The sequence below is a fragment of the Schistocerca piceifrons genome, unplaced genomic scaffold (assembly GCF_021461385.2).
Source record: "Schistocerca piceifrons isolate TAMUIC-IGC-003096 unplaced genomic scaffold, iqSchPice1.1 HiC_scaffold_2345, whole genome shotgun sequence".
Classification (NCBI taxonomy): domain Eukaryota; kingdom Metazoa; phylum Arthropoda; class Insecta; order Orthoptera; family Acrididae; genus Schistocerca; species Schistocerca piceifrons.
The window spans coordinates 1,645,000-1,661,249 of NW_025728279.1; the positions used below are offsets into that span (position 1 = coordinate 1,645,000).

General features: G+C 42.0%; 1 long non-coding RNA gene across 1 annotated transcript in view; it reads left to right on the forward strand.

Moving 5' to 3' along the window:
• LOC124742890 overlaps positions 1–16,011 on the forward strand; it is a 62,773-nt gene extending 46,762 nt beyond the window's left edge. Inside the window, exons 3-4 of the long non-coding RNA XR_007010272.1 lie at positions 1,917–2,713; positions 15,959–16,011. This is a non-coding gene — a long non-coding RNA (uncharacterized LOC124742890). The remainder of the gene's footprint in view (positions 1–1,916; positions 2,714–15,958) is intronic.
• The last annotated feature ends 239 nt before the right edge of the window (positions 16,012–16,250 follow it).

A 16,250-nucleotide genomic window follows, 5' to 3' on the forward strand; every position in this document is an offset into this window, starting at 1 on the left:
TGGCCCCTGTATTTCTGGGAGCAGGGCCATTTGAGCATTCTTGTGGTATAAGTACCTTAATGGTACCTGCTATTGCATCCTGAACTACGGTGGTAAGGGCTTTGACAGCTTCAACAAGTTTCCTGCTTTGTGTAATTTTGGGAATTTGTGGGATACGACTTTTCAAGCATTTCCTTGAACAATGCCCAATGTCCACACGTCAGTTGGACAATGAGCTCATGCTGTCTCCGAGCCATTGCTTCTTGATTTGTGGCAGCAAAGTCCAGATTTAGCTGGTTCATCACTTACTGATAGGTGGCAAAGCAAGACAGAAACGTCGAAGGGAACAGATGGCACTCCTGCCTCTTGTGCTGCAGTCTTGCTACGGGTCGTCGGGTGGGATCTGCTCGGTGGATCTGCGTCTCCCAGACATAAGGATACTTTTAAGGATAGAATGTGGATATGAGACAGTTTTACTTTTTCGTCTGAAAAGACAATTTTGCTTTTTTAGTGTACATACAGAAGAGGGGAGTCCTTATGACTCACTTGTGCAAGATGCAATGCTCAGTGCAAGAGAGCACGGGTGGAAGACAGCAGCCTGTACTGGACAGTGTTGTCCAATGTGAACGTGCCCCGGACACTGAAATACCCTATTAAAGAATGGGAGAGTCACACTGGGGAAGTTCCAACCACAGTTGCAGGAACTTTGAGCCAGAACTCTTGGCCACCTAGCACTGTCAAGTGTGTAGCAGCGTGTGCTTGTTAGTGACACTCCAAAAAGTGTCCTGTGGCATCTACGCCAGTTTTAGCGTATGTGTAACACAAATATCCTCTCGCAGCTACTGCAGGTACAGGGGGAAGGCAGCTGCTCAGCTGTGACTCACCCATAGTACTGCCCGTGGTTTTCCTTGGTGGGAGGACTGGAACGAGGTGCACCAAGCCTTGTGATGCCCATTGAGGAACTGTTGGAGTGAGACGTAGTGACTCTGAGGTCAAGAAAGCTGGCAGTGACCAGAACAGGGTGTGCTGACTCCCGCCCCTCCCCAGATTTTCGACCTTAGCTTAGGAAAGAAAAGAATCATCACAGATCATTAAGGTTCAAAGAACTTGTCTTGAACACTGTAAGGGATCCGTGATCCAACAAACATTGATGCTAGTATCTGATGCCCAGGTCGATAGCCAACAGGAGTAGATTGTCGAGCGCTGCAGTAGGCAGTGAGACTAGTGCTGAGTGCGCAGTAGTATGGTAGAGTGTCGAGTGAGAAGTAGAGCGGAAAAGACGGGCAAGAATGGTGGTCGAGTGAGTTGTAAACGGTAAAATTCACTGGAGTATGACAAGTGATCACGTCCCCCTGATCGTCATGGGGTTGACTCTCACTAATGCCGATTCGCGAGTGATAAGAAACAGAAAGTGACAAGTGCCGAATTACGTGTTTCACGTCAACCGCGTCGGCCAGCAACAACCATGGATTGCAGTGAGGATTGTTGTGAATGTTAACCATCAGCATTGCGTGTGACAAAGTACTGAAAATCAGCAATCAATAAAAAGAGATAACCGCAATTAGACGTGTAAGGCAAAGGTAGCAACTGCCTCAGAATTTGTGTGTTAGTAGGAAATATATATCAGTTGTACATCACAACCTTTGTGATACTTAACAATAGACAAACTTTCAATCATTAGCTATTCCGTCTCAGAACAGCCGCATTCGGTTGAAATACTCCTGAAACCACAGCAGAACAACCAATAGCCTTTCATCCATTAAGCACACGGTCATATATCATAATAATTAATTGTTTGGTGGCTTCGGTAAATTACCCAAAATCCAGTAAAGGGATTAATCGGGGGTGGTTCAACACGAATGCTTAAAAATTCTTTTGTAGTTAACCTATTTTCAGATTATGAAGAGTTCTTTGTTACAGCTTGTATTTTTTTCCAGGTGGCCCTGAACTTAATGGCTGTAGTGATGTCGTGAAGGCACAAAGTCGGAAGTTGTTAAACCTTCAGAAACAAGATTTTCAAAAGTACTTCTTCTCAGATACCAATATTTCGCCCCTGTTTGTGTCGGATACATAGATGTCTCAGTTGTTGTCACATAATTTGAGTGTAGTGACTGAATCTAGAAAACAGTTTCTTTTGCTTCCCTGTACCCCAAGCATTATGTGCAATGCAGGACTCCTAACAAGACAAACACACAGAGCGCAGCCCTCTGTCTTCTCTTGCCATTTCTGCAGTTTGGGAGCACAGTCCGGAAGTCTGACTCATGTTGACCGGACCGGCAGGGCGAAAATGGTCAACGTGGGTTCGAAGCTGGTGACAGAACGAACTGCTACAGCATGAGCAAAGGTTTTTGTGGGACCCGAACTGATGAAACTCGTACGAGAAAATGGCCTGAAGAAAGGTGACGTACTTAGCATTGCTCGCCTGGCGGGAATTGTGGGGTCCAAGCAGACGTCCAGCCTTATCCCTCTGTGTCATAACATAACTTTATCCTCTGTGGCTGTGGACATTGAACTGGACTCTGCTCTCAACTGTGTGATTATAACTGGCACGGCAAAGTGTAGAGGGCAGACGGGCGTGGAGATGGAAGCTCTCACTGCTGTATCGGTGTCTGCCTTAACAGTGTATGATATGTGCAAAGCTGTGAGTCATGACATTGTGATATCTGAAATAATGCTTCTGGCCAAAAGTGGGGGAACTAGAGGAGACTTCCACCTGACATGAGCATCTGTGTGGGTAAGTGAAATAAGTTAAGTATACCTGGTGTGATGTAGGCAAATTTCAAAGTCTGTTCATAGTTATCATAAATTATACACTCCTGGAAATTGAAATAAGAACACCGTGAATTCATTGTCCCAGGAAGGGGAAACATTGTTGACACATTCCTGGGGTCAGATACATCACATGATCACACTGACAGAACCACAGGCACATAGACACAGGCAACAGAGCATGCACAATGTCGGCACTAGTACAGTGTGTATCCACCTTTCGCACCAATGCAGGCTGCTATTCTCCCATGGAGACGATCGTAGAGATGCTGGATGTAGTCCTGTGGAACGGCTTGCCATGCCATTTCCACCTGGCGCCTCAGTTGGACCAGCGTTCGTGCTGGACGTGCAGACCACGTGAGACGACGCTTCATCCAGTCCCAAACATGCTCAATGGGGGACAGATCCGGAGATCTTGCTGGCCAGGGTAGTTGACTTACACCTTCTAGAGCACGTTGGGTGGCACGGGATACATGCGGACATGCATTGTCCTGTTGATACAGCAAGTTCCCTTGCCGGTCTAGGAATGGTAGAACGATGGGTTCGATGACGGTTTGGATGTACCGTGCACTATTCAGTGTCCCCTCGACGATCACCAGTGGTGTACGGCCAGTGTAGGAGATCGCTCCCCACACCATGATGCCGGGTGTTGGCCCTGTGTGCCTCGGTCGTATGCAGTCCTGATTGTGGCGCTCACCTGCACGGCGCCAAACACGCATACGACCATCATTGGCACCAAGGCAGAAGCGACTCTCATCGCTGAAGACGACACGTCTCCATTCGTCCCTCCATTCACGCCTGTCGCGACACCACTGGAGGCAGGCTGCACGATGTTGGGGCATGAGCGGAAGACGGCCTAACGGTGTGCGGGACCATAGCCCAGCTTCATGGAGACGGTTGCGAATGGTCCTCGCCGATACCCCAGGAGCAACAGTGTCCCTAATTTGCTGGGAAGTGGCGGTGCGGTCCCCTACGGCACTGCGTAGGATCCTACGGTCTTGGCGTGCATCCGTGCATCGCTGCGGTCCGGTCCCAGGTCGACGGGCACGTGCACCTTCCGCCGACCACTGGCGACAACATCGATGTACTGTGGAGACCTCACACCCCACGTGTTGAGCAATTCGGCGGTACATCCACCCGACCTCCTGCATGCCCACTATACGCCCTCGCTCAAAGTCCGTCAACTGCACATACGGTTCACGTCAACGCTGTCGCGGCATGCTACCAGTGTTAAAGACTGCAATGGAGCTCCGTATGCCATGGCAAACTGGCTGACACTGACGGCGGCGGTGCACAAATGCTGCGCAGCTAGCGCCATTCGACGGCCAACACCGCGGTTCCTGGTGTGTCCGCTGTGCCGTGCGTGTGATCATTGCTTGTACAGCCCTCTCGCAGTGTCCGAAGCAAGTATGGTGGGTCTGACACACTGGTGTCAATGTGTTCCTTTTTCCATTTCCAGGAGTGTATACACATCGAATTGGCCTGAATATAAGTTGCACCTTTAATTTCGAAAAAGAGAGAAACTTAATTAAAAATAATTTGTCAAGTTGCCCATTTACAAAAGCTTTTCAAAATGTGATTTACCCTTAACCACTTTTTTTGTAGTACACTGTAGATAAATTACACACAAAAACAAAGCTTTCAGTTGCAGTTTTCATGTAAGACACTCTTAACTTCACTAACATTCATTGTTTTGTCACTGTCAGTATTTTTGTCACTCTCCTCCCAAAGGACAGTGCCGTCGCTACAATCCCGGGCATTGCATGTGCAGCATTTCTTGAACCGTACCTTTAAAAAGCACATCTGTTAGATGAATAACTGTGAGTTTGAAATTTGCAACGTAACTGTACCGAATTCCAAAATTTTCACTCAATGTTGTGCTTCATTGGTGAAGAATAAATTATATTCTTTAGTTAGGGAAAAACTGTGCCTGTCCCATTGTCTAAAATAGTGAAACTGTGACAGTGGTAATACAGAGGGGTCCAGAAAACTGTAGACTCTCTTTGATAGTCAATATTGATGGAACAAAATGGCATAGTGTCAAAATTCTTGCATGGGAGGAAGATCATTTTGTGTGTTCAAAGTGACACCTGTTAGCAGCCAAGCAACATCAATGTTGCTGAATTGTTGACTGAAGTACAGCTGTCAGTGTTGCCAGTGTGGTAGCTGCACAGGATGTCTTGATGGTCTCTCATATCTCATTCAGTGTAGCTGGGTTCTGTTGGTAAACTTTGTTTGTCGAGTTCCCCCATTGGTAGAAGTTGAGAATTGTAAGGTCCTGTGACCTTGGTGGGCACTTGACAGCTCCTCTTCGACTTATCCGTCGTCCAGGTAGATTTTCATCTAAGTAGAATCTGATATCTCTGTGGTGGTGAGGTGGAGTACAGTCTTGTAGGTAAAAATCTTTTGTTTCCAAACACCACTTGGATGGCTAATAAAATCAATGTTTGCAGCATGTGATACACCTCACCATTTATGTACATTCAAAGAAGAATGGGTCAGAGAAACAATACTATGACGGACAACACCACACATTAACACCAAGTGAAGTAACATGTTTGTCCATGTGAACATGAGGATTTTCAGCAGCCCAATACACGCAGCTATGGCAGTTTACATTACCATTCAGGTTGAATTGTGCCTCATTAGGCCAGATAACCTTCCCTGCAAACCATTCATCTTCGTGAAGCATGCCTTCAGATCACTCGTAGTGCTCCATCCTTCGATTGCAGTTGTCCTCATTCATAGTGTGAAACAATCTTGGAATGTACACTTTCCACTTTGCAGTCTTCAGAATTTATCATGCACTTGATCAGCTTATCCCACTTTCCCATACACCCTGCTTCATAGATTCTTGAGACGATCTAGAAAAATGTTGCAATACAGCAGTGCTGGAACCTGGAGGTTGATGTTCTTGTTCGGAGGACCTTTCCTTGTGCACATTTTAAACAGTATTGTCGGCTTAAAATTTATACCAAATACAATAAATTGTTGTTTCAGTAAAGCCTTGCATTGGTCAAACAATAGTTGTACTTCATTCAGTGCTGCATTGTCATCTGCTGGAAACCCACACTACAAGATCTGTTGGGAAAACAGTGGTTTATGCTACCACTCAAAATTGCAGCCATATAACACATTGTTCCAAAGGTAATAACTATCAGAAAATGTTTACACTTTTCTGGATCCCTCTGTAGTCACTACCTAAATGGGATATCAACAAAGAGAATGTTTGCATTGCTACCTCATACACAACAATTGATTTACAAACTGTAGTGATATTTTTGTTTCATTTCAAACTTAAGAAGAAGCACTACAGTTGAGGTTTCTATGATTCATAAAAGTCCCAGTTTTTATGGGGTGTGCTGTATACTCTAAGTTTTTTGGAGATTTTTTGTAGAAATGGTGTATCTTATATTCAGGCCAGTATGGTACCCGGTACCATCCTGTTTTAAGTCTTAATTCAAAATATTTATCTTTCTTTTTCCAATACCTAATCAATTTGAGAGAGATATTTAAAACAAAAAATAAGCACTAGCAAGTACGTTAATTTGCTGTTGTTAAAACTTTTTCTCGTGCATGTTCTCTACAATTTTGATATGACACCACCTGCACTCTTATCTTGTTGCCAGTAAAAAGTGAGTAAGTAGGTCATTAAACTCTCTCTCTCTCTCTGTGCCCTCCCCCAGCTGTGTGGTAGCGTCCTCTGTGTTGCTCTATTGTTTCAATTTTTGATGGTCCTGTGCTGTGAAAAGTTGAGGTGAAGTGTTCATTCTTAAATAAATAGTGTGTATCAGCTCTTTTCTCTTAGGATCAGGTTGTCATTGCTGTCTTCATTGATGTAAAATGACACTTTTTTAACAGTTCCTAAAAGGTGCACCACTTCATTGACACTTTTGCTCAGGTGTAGAGCATATTGGCCAGACTAATTTACATGTTTCAGCTTTACACTGTATCGTATCCTCTTTTTTAAAGGCCTATTATCTTTCTTGTGTGTGACTTGTCCAGAGATTGAAAATGTTTTATTTTTTAAGTTACCAATCCAGAACAGGTTTCTGTCAATTTAATTCTTCAGGTTTTTCCAGAAGTTTGCTGAAATTCCCGAGTTGTCCTTTGCACAGTCGGACATCATTGTCTTACTCGCATATTTCAGTGACATTAGTTGTTGCTTTTACAAAGTGCTACTTGAGACTGATCATCAGATGGAGCAGGTCTGTAATTTGTTCCCTCAGCCTTCATGCTTCATCTGCAATCTGCTCTGACAGACACCATCCTCGGGTATCCGTGTTACGTGATATTCCGAGTGTCATCTACACTCACGGGCACGATTCTTGTGTGTTATGTTTTCAGTCCAAGCTGGTTGGTAGAATTCTGTTTGCGGGCTGTCCCTGTTTGGGGACAAGGATCGGCAGGGCATGAAACCCTAATCTTTCATCTTTCAGTTAACTCAAATGTCGAGTGTCAGTTTTTTCATGTACTGCGGTTACAAATATAAGAAAATACAAAATGAAAATTTCTCAACATAGTCATGTTTCTTTTCAGTATGTTTCTCAGATCAGTACACTGCAATGTAAATATTCCATTAAAAGAATATATTTTTGATTGTTTCTTCAGTCAAAGATGCATTGCCTTTTTGACTTAACAATCAATGTCAAATCATTGTCCCTCAAACAATGCTGCAGGGGTTTGACAATGTGAGACCATGGCTTTATGGAGGATCACCTAGAATTAGCTGCCGTCTTTTCTGACATGATTTTAAATCAATGCTACCATCACCGTTTCTTTTGCTTAGGGTTTTGAATCTAGGAATGATGCAAACAATCAGCAGTTTATTTCTTTCTTATGTGATCTTGTTTTCTCCTCCCTAGCCCCCTTTCTTCTTTCATTTGGTAGCCTTGAGCAAATTGAATATTCCTCATTTTGTTTGTATTTATTAATCTGTTTGTGCCTCTAATTCTTAAAAGACTTCATTATGACAGTAATACTCTGAAGCAGGAAATTTGGGGAAAAAGAGCTGCATTCATTTATGCTGTTGTAAAATGGAGGAATTGGTTGTAGTTGGAAAATTTAATGCTGGTCTTCAATATTTTAATTGTTATAGTTTGGGGTATGATTGTTGTAATTAGAAAATGAATGTGTGCCTTGTGCACTATGTTGTTACAGTAATTTGGAGTTTATTTTGTACATCATCTGGTGTAAATTATAACATTTTAAGCAAAAACTTCTGTCTCTCAACAGCTTTCTTAATAACACTATTCCAGTAACTGGATATGCATATTGAAATATCTGTGTTGTATATTAGATTCTATAACCTGTACTGAGGCAATATTTTGCGGTTGCAAATTTTCTTGACTATTATTAAGTGTGTGTGTGTGTTGCTTATGCCCTACATACGAGTCCTCCAAGCTACTGATGATCTGACCAATGTACGACATGCCAAAATGCTACGGCTGCATGGGGGGATACAATTAAATCCCATCCCCCCCCCCAATTATCTCTCTCTCTCTCTCTCTCTCTCTCTCTCTCTCTCTCTCTCTCTCTCTCTCTCAAAGATCGGCAGGTTCAGGAATCTAACACAGAAAGAATTTAATCACGGTTTCTTTTTCATCTCTATCATACAATGTAGTCCAATTTTTTGCTAATACAGAAATAACATTTTGTGATTTATGTTGTGTACTCTTCAAAAGATCTAATGATGTCCTCATTCCTTTCTTATAAACAAAACAAGAAGAAACTGACAATAATTGTCATTAAAATAAAACACAGAACAGTGTTCATCCACACTCTGCAAACCACTATGAAGAGTATGACAGAGGGTACATCTCACTGTACCAGATATTAAAGCTTGTTCATATTTCCTTTCCTCCATCTTGTACTTCAACTTTTCTTCCTTAAACTTATCCTGTTTCTAACTACTCTGATTTGCTTTTGTGGTTAGTGTGAATTTAAACTCAGTTGCCATAAATATCTAATATGTTTTATTGAACAGTGAATGGATTATTTTATATTTCATCTAATGCTGTTCTGCTCTTTGTTACGGCACAAATGGTGTTCCCTACTTTTGTGCAATTTTCACGCAACTTGAAAAAATGGTGAGATAAACAACTAGCTTCATGATTTATTTATGTTTTGAATGTACCACAAATGTTTTGAATGTAACCAAAAATGCTTGTTGTTGTAAAATATACTTTCAACTTGCCTCCTTCACTAGCTGAAAACCTTTTTAGTTTCTCATGTTACCCCTGATGTCTTCTTTTTGGTTGATTCATTTATAATAACATTTTACTGTCCTGAGTAGTACCTGCGTATAAATATAATTTTATTTTTATTTTTAGTGATGTGCATTTTTATGTGCATGTTCTTTCAGTCCTGTGTAATGTGAGTCTCTGTTTAATGGTATGGTTATGTTGTCTTCAGACTTAAAGAATTGATGCAGAAATTTATAGTTTTCAGCATGTGGTTCAACAGATCCTTATTGTGTTCCTAAATTGGAAAAGTCCTAAAAACAGAAACTATAAAATAACTGTATAGAAATTTTGGACCACCATTGGTTAAATATTTTACTACCAACCCAAGAAATAAATTGGGAACAATGTGCAGCATCTTATTCAGTGTAAAAGAAAACTCAAATTTAGTTAAAAGTGGACCACTTGAGTTTGCTAAAGGCATAGAATCGTGTGTTTCTAGTGTTCTTAAATCCATTCAAAACCCTCGAAAAGAACAAAAAACTAAGAGAATATAATATTGAACTTACAGGCCTAAGTCTGAAAACAACATTATAATTGTGTGTATTTGGTTTTGTTTCTATGCTGTTGACATCCTGTACTGTTGATTTTAAATTATATGTGAGAGTTGATGTTTGGAAGCTAAGTGCAGGAAAGAAGACCATGAAGTGAAATCCACCCTTTATGTTCTCAGTTGGCGGAGAATGTGGGCAAAGAACTGGAAATCTTTGAGGTACCAAATGGTCAAGGGCTGTGATATTGCCCTTTTAACATCACTTAGAGTAGACATAGTTCTCTTAGTCCCAAGTGTAAGACAACATTTTTGGTACCTTACAATTTCAGTGGTTTCCATTTACAATTTCTGTTTACAGTGCTCATCATCAAATGTTTTGGTGTTGTTATTTGATTTCATATAAATAACATAGAGGTAGTTATTTCACATACTATTATGTTTCTGATAGCTTTTTCTCACAAAGCATACTTTAGGCTCATATTTTATTGTAAAATATTTAAACTGACAGACATATAGACTTACATTTTCTGCATGTCTTCTGTAACCAGTTTCACCTCTAATATTGACTGCAAAGCAGAAGTGATCAGCATAGAAAATGATGGAGTGAGGGTGGAGAGGGGGAGGGGGGGGGGGGGGGAGAAATGTAATATTGAAACTAAAATCAAGAAAGAGAGCAGTCAATTGAGGATACAATGAAACATTTGAGACCTCATTAACTGCAGGATCATTCTAGTAGAATAGAATTGTATAAAAGATTACTGCCAAAGAGAAGTGTTAGAACTTCAAGTTTAACACATATATTTAGGAACAACACAACAACACATATAAGTCACTGAGTAAGTTGACCTGTGTACAAGTCGGCATTCGATTCAACACTGAGTCTCAGTCTAGCGGCCGCTGCTCAGCTGGCCGCTTAGGTGGTGCAGCTGCTGCATGGCTGGCAGACAGCGCCGCACGTAGAGGACGTGTGTAATTGCGCGGCAGCACTTTGAATAATCGGCGAGTCACAACACTTTTCCCCCCTTTGAAATTGTTGCACTGGTCTTGATGGAGGTGTCCTGGAGATGGCTAACGTCCATAGGCGTTGTTTGACTCGCCGTAAAGTCTCGAGGAGTAGGCTTCCCGTACGGACGGAAGTGTCCCCGATGATAACGGGTTGAAATGACAGGAGACGTGGGCGATGTGTCGGCGTCCGTTGGAGAAGGAGGCGAGTAGATGTACTCTGACAGAGGATGATCCTCCGGTTCCTGCATGGGCACGTCTCCTGGTGGCGTCCGTTCTGGTGCTGGCATCGCAATGACGGTGAGAGGGCTGCGTTGTGAGTATTGAGAGATGCCAAGATCCCGAGCATCAGGTAGAGCCAAAGGTGGTGTGGCGGCATTCGGAACAGGCGTTGCTGGCACCCGAGGCCGAAGCTGGTCCAAATGACGCACTGCAACACCCATGTCCATCTGGATTTCATACAGGCGTCTGCCACAGTGTCGTAAGATGCGGCCCGGGCTCCTTTTTGGCCACCTGCCATATCCCCGTACCCAGACGAGGTGGCGGTGAACCGGCCAAGGGAAGGCACCCGCGGCCGTGAGGAGGGAGGCCGCAGAAGATGAAGTAGCGTGCGGGGCTGTCGCCATGTAAGAGCTCAGCCGGGCTGTGATCACCCATGGGGGTGAAACGGTAAGACGCCAGGAACAGGAGAAGCGCATCATTAGCAGCAGAAGAAGTCAGAAGTTTTCGCATCTGAGCCTTAAATGTGTGGACCAGCCGTTCAGCCCCACCGTTGCATTGTGGATGGAACGGCGGGGCCGTGACATGAGTAACGCCGTGACGAGCACAAAAATCTGCAAAGTCGGAAGAGGCAAATTGCGGACCATTATCAGTAACAAGAGTACAGGGGAGGCCTTCCAAAGAAAAAATGCGGGCAAGAGCACTGGTGGTTGCCACGGTGGTAGGTGACATGCAACGGACAATGAAAGGAAAGTTAGAGTAGGCGTCAATTACAAGGAGCCAATAAGTACCTAAAAAAGGTCCCGCAAAGTCAGCATGAATGCGCTGCCAGGGCTTCTCAGGCGAAGGCCACAGTGACAGAGATGACTTCGGGGCAGCGGCCTGTGACCACGCACTGGAAGTGACAGGAAGTAAGACCCCTGACGCAGTGAGACGATCCAACTCCCGTTTAACCCGATTTCGAAGGGCCACAGGAATGGGCAGAGCCCGAAAAAACTTAGGCCGAGCAGTGGGTTTGAGCGTAATATGAGCTTCAAAGTCGTTCGCACGGCCTAAACTGGGAGAAAAAAGGGACAAAAATGTAGTCGACAAGGAATCCAGTTGAGCATAAGGAATAGCGTCAGAGACAATATTGACAGAGTCATCTATGGAGAACCCAAAAACGTGAAAGGCATCGAAACCAAAAAGATTTTCTGCGTTGGCAGAACTCCGGAGATGGGAACTTGCCCTTCAGTATATCCTCTCTTCTCGTTATCCACCAGGCCTCAACCTCTGCTAATTTCAAGTTGCCGCTGCTCATAGCTCACCTGTCTTTCAACAACATCTTTGCCTCTGTACTTCTGCCTCGACTGACATCTCTGTCGAATCTCTTTGCCTTTACAAATGTCTGCTTGTGTCTGTGTATGTGTGGTTGGATATGGGTGTGTGTGCAAGTGTATACCTGTTCTTTCTTTCCCCTAAGGTAAGTCTTTCCGCTCCTGGGATTGGAATGACTCCTTACCCTCTCCCTTAAAACCCACATCCTTTCGTCTTTCCCTCTTTCCTGATGAAGCAACCGTTGGTAGCGAAAACTAGAATTTTGTGTGTATGATTGTGTTTGTTTGTGTGTCTATCGACCTGCCAGCGCTTTCGTATGGTAAGTCACATCATTTTTGTTTTTAGATATATTTTCCTGCTTGGAATGTTTCCCTCTTATTATGCATTCAGTTAACTAAGTAGAAATCAGTAATATCTTATCTCAGTGAGGAACTTGAAACTTTCAGCGCACGTCAGGAGCATGTAGAGGTGCTCTTCCTCTACTTGAAAAGAACAGTTGACCACGCACTGAGTAGATAGGTTCCTAGTAGAACAGTTCATAATGGGATGCAACCTCCATGATATACAGTCACTGTAAAGAAAACTTCTAAAGGAACAGAGATTACTGCATAATACGTGTAAAACAAAGTGTAGGATTATAGATTGAGAGAGGCTGGATGAAACATGTTTGGCTGTCAAGAGAGCAATGCATGAAGCCTTCAATGACTACTGTAGCAGAATATTGTCAAATGACATTTCACAAAATCCAAATAAATTCTGGTCATATGTAAGGGCTGTTAGTGGCACAAAAGTTAGTGTCCAGTCCCTAGCAAGTGAGACAGGAACTGATATTGAGGGTAGCAAAGTAAAAGCTGAAATTCTGAACTCAATTTTCAAATGTTCCTTTGCAAATAAAAACCCAGGAGAACTGCCCCAATTCAATCCTCGTACACTGAAAAAATGAACGAAATAGGTATTAGTGTCAGTTGTGTTGAGAAACAGTTGAAATCATTAAACATAGGTCCAGACCCCGATGGAATCGCAGTCAGATTCTATATTGAATTTGTGGCTGAGTTATCCTCTCTTCTCACTGTAATCTATCCAAAAAACCTTACCCAGTTTTTGGAAAAAGTTACAGATCACACCTGTCTACAAGAAGGGTTGTAGGAGTGACAAAACTACCATCCAGTAGCCTTGACATCAATTTGTTGTAGATTCTTAGAAAATATTTTGAGCTCAAACATAATGAGGTATCTCGAACGGAACTACCTTCTCGAATCAACCAGCATGGTTTTCAAAAACATAGATGATATGAAATCCAACTCTCACTTTTCTCACATAACTTGCTGAAAGCGTTGGATCAAGGCAACAGGTAGATAGTGTTTCTTGATTTCCTAACAGTATTTGATTCTGTTCCACACCTACACTTACTGTGAAAAGTACGATCATATGGGGTATCAAGTGAAATTCGTGACTGGATTGAGGACTTTTTGATAAGAAGGACACAGCATGGTACCTTGGATGGAGAGTCATCATCAGATGTAGAAGTAACTTCAGGTGTGCCCCAGGGAAGTGTGTTGGGGCCCTTGCAGTTCTTGTCCATTAATGACCTTGCTGTAAATCAGGATTTTTGCAGATGATGCAGCTATCTGTAATGAAGTGCTATTTCAGAGAAGCTGCATAAATATTCATTCAGATCTTGATGAGATTTCAACATGGTGCAGTGATTGGCAACTTGCTCTGAATGTTTAGAAATGTATAAACTTAGTATCCTGTGACTATAATATTGGTGAGTCACTGTCGGAATCTGCCAACTCGTACAAATACCTGTGTGTAACACTTTGTAGGAATATGAAATGGCATGATCACATAGGTTCAGTTGTGGGTAAAGCAGGTTGTAGACCTTGGTTTATTGGTACAATAATGGGGAAATGCAATCAGTCTACTAAAGAGATGCTTAAAAGTCATTCGTGTGACCCCCCCCCCCCCCCCTGCCCCCCTCCGCCCACCACCCTAGACTATTGCTTAAGTGTGTGGGACGTGTACCAGATGAGACTAGCAGGAGACATTGAATGTATACAAAGAAAGGCAGCATGGTCACAGGTTTGCTTAATCCATGGGAGAGTGTCACAGAGATACTGAAGGAACTGAAATGGCAGACTGTTGAAGACAGGTGTAAACTATCCCAATAAAGTGTATTAGCAAAGTTTCAAGAACTGTCTTTAAATGATTACTCTAGGGATATACCACAACCCCCCCCACATATTGCTCTCACAGGGGTCGTGAAGATAAGATGAGAATGATTACTGCTCACACAGAGGCATTCAGACAAATTCAGACAATCATTCTTCCATGCTCGATACATGAATGAAACAGCAAGAAACCCTGATAACTGGTACAATGGGACTTACCCTGTACCATGCACCTCCTGGTGGATTGCAGATTATAAACGTAGATGTGAACTGACAGTCTCTTACATGTGCATGAGGGAAACATCTAATCACCTTTATTTTACCAAGACAAAAATTATGATTTAATAAAGCTTCTAACCTTGACAGGAAATAATGGATTAGGCTGTCCGTAAATTATAAACTAACATTATTGTGATGATGGAAAATCTCATATAAAGACGTGAAACAAATACTAACAAAGAGATAGAGGGGCTGGCCAGTACAGCCAATAGATACACAAAACATAACAGAAAATTTACGTATCCTAGCTTTTGGAACTTTGTTCATTCGTCAGGGAGGAGAGAGGGGAAAGAAGGGGAAGAAGAGAAAGTGGATTCAGTTACTCACAACCCAGGTTATGAAGCAACAGGGTAGAGGTAAACAGGGAGGGTAGCAAAGATGGAGGCATGGGTGTATACTCTACAGTATGTCAACATGTTGCCTTGACCTGTTTGATCACCAGGTCTGGCTCCAATTCAGTGCACACGGGACATCATCGAACAACTCCAGTGTCTCTCAAAAACAGCATTAACCATCCCTGTTTTGATGACAATGTGAAACAGGCATGGAACTTCATCCCACAAACTCATATCCAGCACAGTGCATGCACATTTACATGCTTACATTTGGGCAGTTACACTGGATTTCAATGTATTAGTGTATCACATTTGCAATGGTGTATCTCGCACTTATATTATTCTGTGATCTTGCAACGTTAATCACTTAAATAAGTTACTTAGACATATATGTTCCTGAAATTTCATTACTCTACGTTAATTACTTTTTGGTGTTGCAAATTTTTTTTTTTTTTTTTCCAGTGTACATGATGACTACAATAATACATTATAATGTTTCTCCAGTGGTTTCAACATTAACTTTTTAACAGAAAAGATTTTGCTTACAGTTCATTTTTAAGTTAACATTTCTAAACTTTTTAACAATCCATATTAAAGCTAGCAATAGTAACTATATTAGTAATTGCTACTGTAAACAGTTACACATATAAACATCAGTTTTGAATAATGGGTTTTGAGTGTAAATAATGTTTTATGTAAGTGTTTGCATTGATACTTAAAATTAAATGTCATGTAATGAATGTCCACTGTTTTGTTGGATCAAGTTATTTACGAACGCGATGTACTGTGTTCTTCCATTAGAGAATGAGACTGTATTGTTTATCGGTTTCATTACAAAGTGCTAATAAGCTTTTAGTTAGAAAACCTTCTATAACTGGAATTATTAATATGAGAAAAATAGGAACAATGAAGGAACGGAAGATCAGTTGCAGAAACAAGAGTAGCTCTGAGTTGCAAGAGTGGTTGCTTTTCCCACACATGTAATTAACTGGCATTATCACCACTATTAACTTACCGTGGTTTCACATCTCATCTGTTCATTGTTCCCCATGTCCTGCCCTTCTGTTCCCCCTTCCTATTAGACCATATATGCCTCTGTTACTGTAATCGATATGTAAACAATATTTTTCACATGACCATTTTTTTTTACAGGTTGTAATATTTGACATTGCAGCTTTTGAAAATGGAGCAGGATGTTGTGCCCTCTTTCCTATTGGAGTGTTTCCCTGTGATCAGAATTGGAGGCAGACAATTCACTTGAACTTCCATTGCTGTTGTTGATGTCTTTGAATCATGTTGTTTCTTTGTGATTAATAAAAAAATTATACAATCCAATGGTTTCTTCACCTTGTCTTTAAAAATTCCAGACCTATTGTTCAAACACATATTTTGAGAGTTATGCATCTGAGCATTTTTGTGGAAAGTGTGTTTCACACATACTTTC